This window comes from Cynoglossus semilaevis, chromosome 16 (assembly GCF_000523025.1).
Source record: "Cynoglossus semilaevis isolate Cse_v1.0 chromosome 16, Cse_v1.0, whole genome shotgun sequence".
Taxonomy (NCBI): domain Eukaryota; kingdom Metazoa; phylum Chordata; class Actinopteri; order Pleuronectiformes; family Cynoglossidae; genus Cynoglossus; species Cynoglossus semilaevis.
In genome coordinates this window covers 10725775-10737481 of record NC_024322.1, presented here as the reverse complement: position 1 = coordinate 10737481, position 11707 = coordinate 10725775, and the positions used below count along the sequence as shown (strand labels likewise).

Genomic DNA, 11707 nt, shown 5'->3' with positions numbered 1-11707 from the left:
TACAATTTTGAGAAATAATTTTACAAATGTCAAAATTTTGTACTTTTTGAACAAAAATGACACAAATGTTCACATTTTGACAAAAGTAATTAACAAAATTAATTTTTTTAAAAATTCTCTAAATGCCCTAATTTTATGAAAAACATGCAAGAAAAGATAGCATTAAAAAAAATAGTTTTACAAATGTTTTCATCAATATTTTGTAGTTTTTGACCAGAAATTACATAAAAGGTTCACATTTTGACAGAAAGTTTTATAAAAAAAAATTCTACAAATGTCGTCTAAATATTTGTCAAATTATCAAATTGTCATTTGATAAGAAACATGCAAGAAAAGATCCAATTTTGAAAAAAAGTTTTACAAAGATATTCATCAACATTTTTTAGTTGTTGACCAAAAATTACACAAAAAGTTCATATTTTGACAAGAAATTAATAAAATAAATTTGTCCTTTGAATGCCCTAGTTTGATGAAAAAATTGCCAGAACAGATGCCATTTTGAAAAATAATTTTACAATTTACATTAAAATTTACATTTCGTTACATTTTTTAGTTTGTGACCAAAAAACAACACAAAAAGTTGAATGTTTCACAAGAAAACCTAACAAATAAATTTCTAAAAATGTTTTCTAAATGCCCTAATTTGATGACAAACATGCAGGAAAAGATACAATTTTGAAAAAGAAATTTACAAAAATTCCCATCAAATATTTTTAGTTTTTGACCAAAAATGACACGTAAAGTTCACATTTTGACAAAAGATTCAATAAAGAAAATTTCAAAAAATGTTCTTTAAATGCCATTATTTGATGAGAAACATGCAAGAAACGATAAAATGTTGTCAAAAGTTTTTGACAAAAATGACACAAAAGGATCACAAAAAAAATTTCATAAAAATGAATTTCTAAAAATGTTCTCTTAATGTCCTATTTTAATGAGAAACATGTAAGAAAAGATACAATTTTGAGAAATAATTGTGTACGATTATGTGTACGATTAACTACAAAGATGTCCATCACCATTTTTTTGTTTTTGACCGAAAATGACACAAAAAGTTCACATTTTGACAGAAAGATTCATAAAAATAAATATTTAATAACTTTTTAAATAACTTTTTAAAGAATGTTATACGAACAGAGAATGAGAATCTTACTGTGCAATACTGGTCCATGTTAAAGGTTTGTGATAGGTTTGTGCAAAATAGGAGTTTAATTTTTATTTCCAATGTTGAGCAGCTGGGAGAAAGAATATTTTCTTCATCCTCTCTGTCTTGGTTCTTGGGTGGCAGAGACACAGCCTGATGACAGAGAAGAGAAGAGTTAGCGTCCGGGGTGGCTAGGCTGTCTGAGGATCTTCAGAGCCCTAGCCTTTGATAGAATGTTTCCACACACTCACTCAGTGGCACTGTATGGGGGCGGGGGATGTTAGGACAATTCTATGGACCCCTGACTGAAAGATTTAAATATAATATCATATATCATATTAACATATACATAGGGGCCCATTGTCATATCCTATGTCCTGAATCTCAAAATTGTTTTCTCCAGGGTAGAGTAGTACTACTACATTTTACATAAACATAGTTATTAAATTATTTAGGATCTCTTAAAACCTTTCCAACCAGATCTGGACCCAAAGTCACATTTTTATCTCAAACAAAAGCTGTGATTTTTATTATTGTAACTGATTTAATTTAAAAAAAACAAGAAACTTTTTTGGAAGTCCTCCCAAATGAGTGCATAGATGTTCAGTCAGTCAGTCAGTGTTACAGCTTAACGTCTTGTGTATGAGGCTGGTTTTATTTTCACATTCTGTGGGTTAAAATGAGTTATCTGCATTAACTAATCATATGTGTGTAAGTACGCCAGCTCTAACAATCTGGACCAATTACATTTAAACATAAACATAAACCATAACTGCATGAATCGGTAATTACATTTACACGGCTTCCTGTTCGGGGTTCTGCACATGCCCTTGTTTGCGCAGAGCAGCTGGGTTTGCATGTACATGCATGTGGAGTGCATACTGAGCAGTTAGTGAGTCATTGAATTTAGCAGATCAATGGCTGTCGGTCGATGGATGGCTGAGTGCTTTGCAACGACCACCCAGGCCAAGGCAGCACTTTGCCCATTCCGTCAGGCAGCCAGGAGAGGAGGTCACGTACACAAATTTCCGCTCGTTTTCCCCTCGCTATCCATTTCTGAAGGCATTTCTCTCTAATATGTACGTGCTGCCGCACACGGCCCGCAGAAGATGATTGATTCCGCTCATGATAGAGTTCTACATGAGAGTGAAACTTTCACTACAATGTCACACTGGCTAATGAAGACAAGAGATGAGCTGCAGAGGGAGAAAGCCAAGCTTTGTAATGAATGACCGAGGCTAAGCTAACACGAGTGAAGAGAAAACAAGCGAGAACTACAGCGATAAGACACCAAATAAAAATAAAAAGACGCCTAAGAAGGACGGACTGAGACAAGTGGGCTGTGTCTGTAGCTTTAAGGGCCAGTGCACTGGTCAGAGGAGTGATGTAGAGGTTGTGACTTTGACTCTACATGTCGCTTCATTTTACAGTCAAAGGTGTGTGTGAGTGCGTGGCCATATTGTGTGGCCAGGTCATCGATGAATGGCACAAATGCAGGAGAATCTTCTGCATTGCTGTAAACACCTGAATCTTCTCATGTGTACGATTGAAAGCATGCAAGTCGCTTAAAAACTGAATGCAAAATGAGGGAATTTAAAGGAAATAAAGTCAATATATGTTAAATTTTGTACACGAGATGTTAAAACCAACATGAGCTGAAAAGTGAAATTATATATTTTCAAAAAAATTACATAAAAAACCTGAATAATTTGGGCTAAATTTATATTTTTGAATTGTATATTTCAAATCATATATTTGAGTAGTAGAGAAGTCGATTGACCCAATGAAAAGAGTTGTGTTGTGATAAAATACAACTGTGATATAATGGTGGACGCAAATACATTTCCTGGTTTCCTTTGTTTCCCCCATACTACCTGCATTCCTCTTTTCATTTCCTGTTTTATTTTGACTTATCTCTTAGATTGTATCTTGGCTACTTCTACTACCTGAGTCGTATTGAAGCACTTGTTTTATTTAAATTTTGCACGTTAATACTTATTTCAGATTATTTGCTTCCCTACTGCTCTTTTTACAGTTCTGTATCCTGCCGCTGTATTCTTTAGTGTGATATATTTTAATACATATGTTATGTATGTAGTTATATTTTCCAATATTTTGTTTATATTTCTAAATATAGTTTTAGTGTTATTCATATATTTTGTAACTCTGTTCTGTCCATGTTACCACTGTAATCTGTACATTTTTCTGATTTGGAAAAATCTCTTCTCATCTAATACTATTGCATCCCCTCTCCTCACCTCTCCTCACCTCTCCTCACCTCTCCTCTCCTCTCAATAAATACTGAATGTATATGTGTTTGTGTGTGTTGTATATGTCTGTTAGCATACCCTCATACAGCCACATGCAAAGCATGTGTTTTACATAAGAGGCAATGCAGTGTACACACACACACACACTCGTATATTTATCAGAGTTTTAGTCAGAGAACAACTCTGTCAACCCTCACACCTGTAATTCTGAGTTGAAAGATGTTCAATTTCACAGTGTTAGTGTGTGTTTGTATCTCGGTGCATTGTGTGGTTACAGTCGAGTGCACACACCGGTGTCCCTGACCTGGGACGAGTGTATTATAGAGTTATGGACGTTCCACTCCAGCACACACACTCCCGGGCTCACAGTAAGAAGACCGACTGTGTGTCAGCGGTGACAAAGCGATGTAAGGTCATGACACGACAAGGCAGAACGCTACAGCTGTGTGTTTGTGTGCATGTACACGCTTGTCACCCGCTCTAAAGCATCGGTGTACTCCATTGCTCCTGCTGACGTGCACAACAAAAACACATCAAGGTAGAGCAGCGCTCATGCACGTCTGCTTTGTGAGCATGGAAATGCTTCATCCCGGTGCAGCAAAAGCTACCAGTATAGCTGTCACTCCCTGCTGCTCTGACAGTTCACTGTATGAGCTCTTAGACAGTCGTTAGTCATGATAAACAGACCGTTGACCTGCTCAGAACTACTACTACTAGCTCTAGCTCTACTAGCTGACAAAGTACTAGTGTTCAGTAATGCAGTGTTTCCCAAACTTTTTTTTCTGGGGACCCATATTTTAAAAGTCACAAACCTTCATGACCAAAGTCAATAGACATTATTAGTAAACTCCTGGGAAACATGACGTGAAACAACCCCCTCCCCAAAAAAATCTCTTGCAACCCACCTGAGGGTCGCGACCTACTCTTTGGGAAACAATGCACTAATGGACATAAAGGCTGACAGAAAAGAGCAACATGGTGAAAGGACTCCCTTCCTGAAAAGATAAACATGTAAAGGTTCCACTCCTTACCTACCTGCAACAGGCTAATTAAATATTGAAATCTCCAACTGGCTGATCAAATATTCATTCTGGCCACAGGGCTGCGAAGCACTCCCATTATTTAGTGCACAGCTCTCCCTGGCTAACTGAGAGATCACAAGTTTTGTACCTGAGAAATCTAGTGTAATCCTTATTGAATCCCCTCTGCTCACTCATCTGTCGCTCTTCCCACTGTAGGTTAAGGGAAAAGCGTTTTCTGTTTTTTGGTCAAATATATCATTCCCATCAGTTATAAAAACGATTTTACTCTGCAGAGCTGAGTAGGTCAGGATTAGCAGGAGATACAGACAGAAGGGACGTTTATTTCATTGTACACTGGTCCCTCTCCTATCGCGGCAGTTGCGTTCAAAGACCCAACGCGAAAAGGGAAAATCCACGAAGTAGAGGCGAGATAGTTATTATATAATTCCCGTATATAGTTCGAAACTCCCCCACACTGTTCTCAACCCTCCGTAGACTGTATTACCCTTTCCCACATAAGTATATGCACATTAGAGTTGGAAAATGGAAATATAGGCCATAAATATTACGTAAATAAATTAAATCCACGACGCGGCGGATGTTAACACTCCGCTGCAGGAGGGGGAGCACGGGAGTGATGACGCAGTGCAGCCACGGCCGCAGGTGAGCGCAATTGGAGTAATCAAGCCTCTCCTCGGACCAAGGAGAGAGGAGAGTGAACGGAGGGTGTTTACTGGCCAAGACGGAAAGACCGTATATGAAAGCCGGGCACAAAGTATTGCCATGTGTGTCAGCGTCTTCGTTTGGGCTTCGTAACAGAGGTCTGAGAATAAAACATAGGGTCAACTTAACAAACAACAAACACAAGAGCACAAACTTTACAGCAACGGTGCAGAGCAAAGTGAACGAGTGACAGACGAGGGGAGCTGCTGAGAGATGCATGAGCCAAGCGTGAGGAACAGAAGAGCGTGTTCGATCTCCTCTGGGTAAACAAAGCTACCAGCGATGTCTTTTAATTTATTTTTTGCTATATTGTTACTGAAATTTAAAAAAAAGTGTTTACCGTAAAATATCGCGAGCTTGAAATAAATAAAAAAATCCGCGATGCACTAAGGGAGTGAAAGGAGAACCGCGATACTGAGAGAACACCGAATTATAATTTTACATTATGCACAAAAAGACGTTGTTTGTTGATGGTGGTCGGACTGAGATCGTCCCTGCTGCACCAAACAGATTCTGTTTGTTCCAGCTGTGAGAGGGTGGACATTTTTGACAAACACTTTTGTTTTATTATTGGGGGAAAAACAGATTCTACTTTTATACAATAAACCATTAGAAGCACCAAGATCCTGTGCCTTTGAAGGAATTTGACATGTTACAAGAACAGAGCTGTGAGTTTTCCATATGCAGCAGAAAATGACAAATGCCTCACATACTTTTTAATAAAACACTACTGCTGCTCCTCCTGCTCTGGTGCCTCTTGCACATTTTATTCATGAAAGGTGTTAAACACTGACTTCTTTAAACATCAGCGCCAAACATTTTCACTCTGCCGCTCTCTCGAGACTTATTTTTATTTATTTTTTTTTTTTTACCTCTGCATGTACTTGTTCACATTTTTATACACGACAGTCCATTTAAATTTAACTCACTGCTACCTCATTTTTATACACGACAGTCCATTTAAAGTTAACTCACTGCTACCTGACAGACAGACAGGGACTATACGTCCTTTTGCATCGCGCTCCTACTGCATGTATTAATTATGGTGTCCATGTATAATGGATTAGATCTGCAAGTTCACAGAGGAGTTCAAGCAGTCTACACCTCCTATACGAAATATTTCAGTCTAACAATAAAGTTTCTGATAGCAGGTCTTTAAGTTTAGTTCTTTAAAAAGGCTGATGTCAGAGTCCTTATCAAAACAAAAAGCCAAAAAATGAGGAAGCACTAAATAAATTAACATTCCTAAATATGACCAAAACCATTTTTTGTACACTGTAAAAAAAAAAAATAAATCTGTTATTTAATGGAATTTAACTGTTTGTTTACCAGATTTTTCTTCTTTTCTTGCAGAAGAATTGTTTTAGAAGGCAGAAATTTGACACAACACATTACAGAGTTGAAAAAAAATTATTTCATGGTGGTTCATAATTTCTTTTAACAATATTAACAATATTTTTAAAAAAAAAAGAAAATTCCATAAACACCAATAATAACAGTACTCCACAATACTAGGTCTCATTTGTATTATTACTGCAGAGATAGTTTTTTTAGAGATTAGATAAAAAACTTTTTTTTGGCATCCCAGTTGCAGGTATATTATCATTTTTTTTAGGTGTTTTTTTTTAAATTATTTTTTACAATGTATATTGCTAAAGCAGGTAGATGTTTCACACCTGTTTTAATTCATGACTAATTAAAATGTCAAGAAAATGATTCATAACTTAAAATTTTGCTTCACAGAGTTGGTGGTCATTCCCGATCATTTTGATGGTGGCTCAATGATGCTAGTGTGACGCAAGCCAGACATCCCACCTGAAAAAGGTAAGTTGAAACCTCCAGCAATGCATGCTGGGCTTTGAGATAGAAGCTGGATGGATGGATGGTGGAATTATTTCATTTTGCTCATTTGTCATAATACAAAAAAAAAAAAAATGTAATGAGATTAATTTCACAAATCATTAATGTTGTCCTAGTTTTGACTTGTGGCTGTTTTACCAGTTGAAAACATCCTTTTCCCTGTTTCACTGTGTTACTGCAGTAAAGACATGACAGAGTTTGATATGATGCAGTTGCTCTCATTATCTCTACGACAAGTTTGACAACGAGAAAACACAGCAGAACTTTGTTACTGTAGCTGACTCCCCATTGTATTACTACTGTAATACTCAGTGGTTATTTTTTTTTTTTTTTTTTTGTTCCTTGTCCGGAACTAAAACTAGATGGATTCGTATGTATAATTATTGTACTGTATGTAGAGGAGACACGGTAGTTAACAGGAGTGAGGCCTGATGGGAAAAGTGCTGTCAAAGCTGCACAGAGCTGAACCGTGGATACTAAATTATATCTGTGTCCAATTACTGCTGCATATACTGTACTTTGGGAATATTCTCATGTATTATAGTGCTATACATTTCAAGTAGAATAAACTATTGAGTGGAGCCAACTTAGCCTGAAACCAGTTTGTGTGGTGGAGATAAAGGTCTTCCATGCTCTCTGACTTTGGATTTTTCACAAAAAGTGCATTCTCTAATACATTTGATGGTTATGCACTGTTGAAAAGGATGCTTTACTTCAAATGCTTTCATTTACTGAACACTATGTACTGAACAGGCTGTTTTTTTCTTCTTTCTTTTCTCTTCTTCTCTTTCTTCCGTAAAAGTAAAATGTATTCATACATCTAACTCAACTGAGCATTTTACCATGATTTTTTTTTTTTTTTTTTTTTCAAGCGTTGACCCTGACCACGCTGTTGATTGCATTCCCACTCCAGGCAGTGCATAGTTACCATATTTATGTGACATATCCATGCTGGTGCCACTTATAATTTGGATGTGAGTGCTTTTTTTTTTCTTGGTCACACAATCTTGCACTGATTTCATCATTTTCCCTGTGATGTTGCATGCTCCGAGGGATGAACCCATTCTGAGACACGTGTGGAAAAAATCTTGTACAAAAATATGTCTTAATCTTCACCCTTTTAAAAGCCACTGAATAGTTGAAAGACTAAGTCGACGCACAGAGTATCTATTCAGCCTCTCCGTTTGGGGGTTGCACATTCTCTCCAGGTACTCACAGTTTAAAATAAGCAGGATCAGGTAAACGTTTACTCTAAATCGACCACTGCTATGAGAGTACGTGTGAATGGTTGTTTTTCTCTCTACTGGCTGAGATTGGCTCCAACTAAAGAGAAACAAATGATTGAATGTCTGCAAAGCTTCAGTTCAGTATTGGACATTTTTCTAGAGTGAGTTTCCCACAAACTGTGCAGACAGTAGGTTTGAACCTGACTAGGGCTGAGTTGAGGACCTTGGAAGTAGGCAGTGGGCCAAAAAAAGCGAGCAGCTCTGAAGGGCAGATGTTGTGTAAAGAGCCAGACCTGTTGACATCCTGAGTTTTTGTGAAAAATCACCTCCCACTGCTTTTACTGCAATCACGATAAATGCAGTGTAACTACAAAGGCAGAGCCCTTATTGCTATGTCGTACATGTACCACTACTGGGCTGCCATCCAATGGTTGAAAACCCCTGTTGTATAGTAAGTTTTGAGAAAGTCACCAGTCTTTAAACATGTTAAGAAAAGTAGAAGAAGAGTAGATAAAATAACATTTTTTAGCTAGTACCAGTACACACGGTTTATCTGTTCTGTACAATGTCTCGTTCTAGTGTTGATGAAAACCTGGATACTAGAAAGTACATATAGTACAAAAAGACACCATTGGCTTTTCTTTAAGGTAATTTGCCCAAATACACCTGAAATATTGTTCTCTTCTTAAGTGAACTAAAAGGTTTATTTCCAACCTTCACCTGTTGTGTCTTTTGTCCACCACCTGTAGACTCCAGAGGGAAGGAGGAGGATGTATAAAACTGTTGGCCGACTGATACTGTAGAACACCTACAGGCGTCTTCTCGGTGTTGAAATCGTGGCCGCCTGGTTCAGTCGGAATCTGTACTTTTCTCTGTGAAAATGTGAATTTGTTTTTTGATCTGAACATGCACATGATGACTGTGTGCTTGAAATACAGAGACATTTTGCATCTCTCCAATCTGTTTTGCCGTGCACACACACATGCTGTGTTCATGCGTGTTACTGTGGGCTGGAGGGAAAAGACCGCACTGTTAGAAGTGAGGGTTGCTGTAGAAACTAAACTAAAAGAGCTCGGAGCAGCAGTGGAACGGATCAGCTGTTGGACAAAAAAAAGCACTCACTGTTATTATTATTTTTTTTCCTGTACTAGCTATGCACTAAGTGTATTCATGGCTCAAGGCTGGTCTAATCTGCACAGAAGTACCCATGAATGGAGGTCAGCTGCCAGGAAAGTACATCCAGCAGATTCAGTTTTTAAAGTACCGGCCGTTCTTGTAAAAGCATAAATATTTTGGCATGTTTAATTCTGTAAATGAGATTATTTTGTTTTTAATACCAAAATGAACAAACACCTATGAAACTGGTCCATATCCTAACATTTAAGATTCTGGTCAGATAGCCACAGGTCTTTGTTGTCGGAATAAAGTCAACAGTTAACATTTTGTCTCTGGTCTCAGGTTGACATAAATATATGTGTGTGTATGTATATATGTGTATGTGTATATATGTATATATGCCTTGCCGTGTATATGTATATGTATGTATATATGTATATGTGTATATATATATGTTATCTAACCTTGACTCAGCATTTGGTGTTCTGAAATACATGGAACCACATTAAGAATTCTCTGGCTCAGTCAGTGTGTTGCCTGCAGCCTTAGCAACCTTGTCCTCCCTTACAATTAAGACATTTGCTCGAGGTGATGACAGACTGTAATTAATTAATCGCGGGTGAATTATGTATCATTATATTCTCGGTGTATCCAGGGAATTGCGTGACCTCTCAGACCTTCACCAGAATGCTCCCAGCCCCCGTCATCGTGGAGCAGTGTGAAGTTTCCTGCCGTGAGAATTAAAATTGCGACGGTAATTTTGTTTGAACACTGCTTGAGTAAACTCAGCGGGAGGTGCAAAGCTCCTGCATAAATCCACGGCGAACTGACAAATTGGAGCTGATGGTGACAGTTTTCTTCTCGGGGTCTTTGTGTAGTCACAACACAGAGCAGACAGCGAGGTGACAGAGTCCCGACAGTCGTGAATGGAGGAGTGTGCTAGTCAAACAACAGGAGCTGGGCGGCACTCTGGGATGCTTCGTCACGTACCTGTGTGATTGAACAGCTGCTGTATCAATTTAGAGGCCGACGCCGCGGCTATTTGTAACTCAGCCGTGCCTTTGGCGATAAATCCTCAGGCACCGATAAAGAGTTTGAAATGCGAGCACAGCCCTGAGTGTGCAGCTTCAGTCCACCATTTTGATGGATGAACTGGACCTCTGCTTCATATGTACGTGATCCATACGTATTTTCAAACAGAAATGCTCCAGGCCTCGAGCCATCAACGCTGAGGCGGCGACAGGAAGACCCAGTTTAGGGGCAGCCATACAGTACGTACACAGTGGTTTTCAAGCAGTCTGGCTTTAGAGCAGCAGAGCTCCCTGCAACATGTTCATGACAGGACTAACAAACACAGCAAAGAAGAAAGAGTCAAGGCCACTCTTCTAGAATCATACAAATAGTTTCACAAACCTTTTCTTTGACATTTCCGACTATATTGACTGTCATTTAGTAGCATCCCAGTGGGTGGCAGTTGTGCAAGTAGGAAGATGCAGGGCTGCTGTGGGAAGTGGGGGAGGGTCTGGACCAGCCCGTGTTTATTGCACTCATTGCAGGAAATCCACAAAGAGAATATTAATTTAATGTGAAAAACATTGTTAGTTCTGTTCCTGTAGAAGCAGCTACGCTAACGACATGTTTCAACTTTGACTGGCCCTTTAATATCAGACCCCTGAGGCCAACACCTACGAACCACTACAGTCAGTAAGTCAATTAACAAATCAATACACTGACCATGAACTCAGAATTCTGGAAATCCGTTTAGTGACAGCCCGCATATCACAGTCATTTTAAAACGAAGTGAACTCAAACAGAAATTTCAATTTCTGAGAGGAGGTGAATGAAATGTTTTTTTTTTCTCTCCTGCTGGCGTGGTATCGGCAGGAATCAATTTCCTCACGTACTCGTCTGGTGCTTTTTATTGACTTTAAACCTCTGCTGAAACCAGGCCGCCGAGTGCAGCCAATTATAGGGCTTTTATTTTCACGCTGCACAGGTACGACTCACACCCCCCCCCCCCCCCACGACTACTCCTGGGATTTACTCACACCCTGCCGATGCTCTCAGTCAATCATTACTCACCCTTACCTGTGTGATACTCGTCCTCTGAGCTACGTTAACACGCTTAGGTTAGATTCACACAACTGTAAATTTAAGACCTAACCCTAGTTGTTCCTTTTGACTTTCAACTCTAGTAGCATTTATATTCCCTTCCCCATTCTCCCTTTATACTTCAATACTTCTGTTCTAATCTTCCAATCTTCCATTCTCATTTGGCTCTAAACTGCACCAGTTTCGCTGTCGTGTGCTCTCCTATGGGTGTCCTCTTCCTCATATATATATATA

At 38.6% G+C, this 11707-nt stretch overlaps 1 protein-coding gene and 1 long non-coding RNA gene across 3 annotated transcripts in view; one reads left to right on the top strand and one right to left on the bottom strand.

Moving 5' to 3' along the window:
• Positions 1-858: 858 nt before the first annotated feature.
• LOC112488264 (uncharacterized) overlaps positions 859-11707 on the bottom strand; it is a 116482-nt gene continuing 105633 nt past the window's right edge. The window contains exon 5 of the long non-coding RNA XR_003052132.1: positions 859-1297. This is a non-coding gene — a long non-coding RNA (uncharacterized LOC112488264). The remainder of the gene's footprint in view (positions 1298-11707) is intronic.
• LOC103392083 (neuroligin-4, X-linked-like) overlaps positions 3648-11707 on the top strand; it is a 32346-nt gene continuing 24286 nt past the window's right edge. Inside the window, exons 1-5 of one of the 2 annotated variants that reach the window (XR_003052131.1) lie at positions 3702-5422; positions 6903-6983; positions 7892-7993; positions 8825-8892; positions 8995-11659. The gene's annotated coding sequence lies outside the window, so the exon portion shown is untranslated. Of the gene's footprint in view, positions 5423-6902; positions 6984-7891; positions 7994-8824; positions 8893-8994; positions 11660-11707 lie in introns of those variants that run through there. The other variant, XM_017040092.2, reaches the window with a different exon arrangement.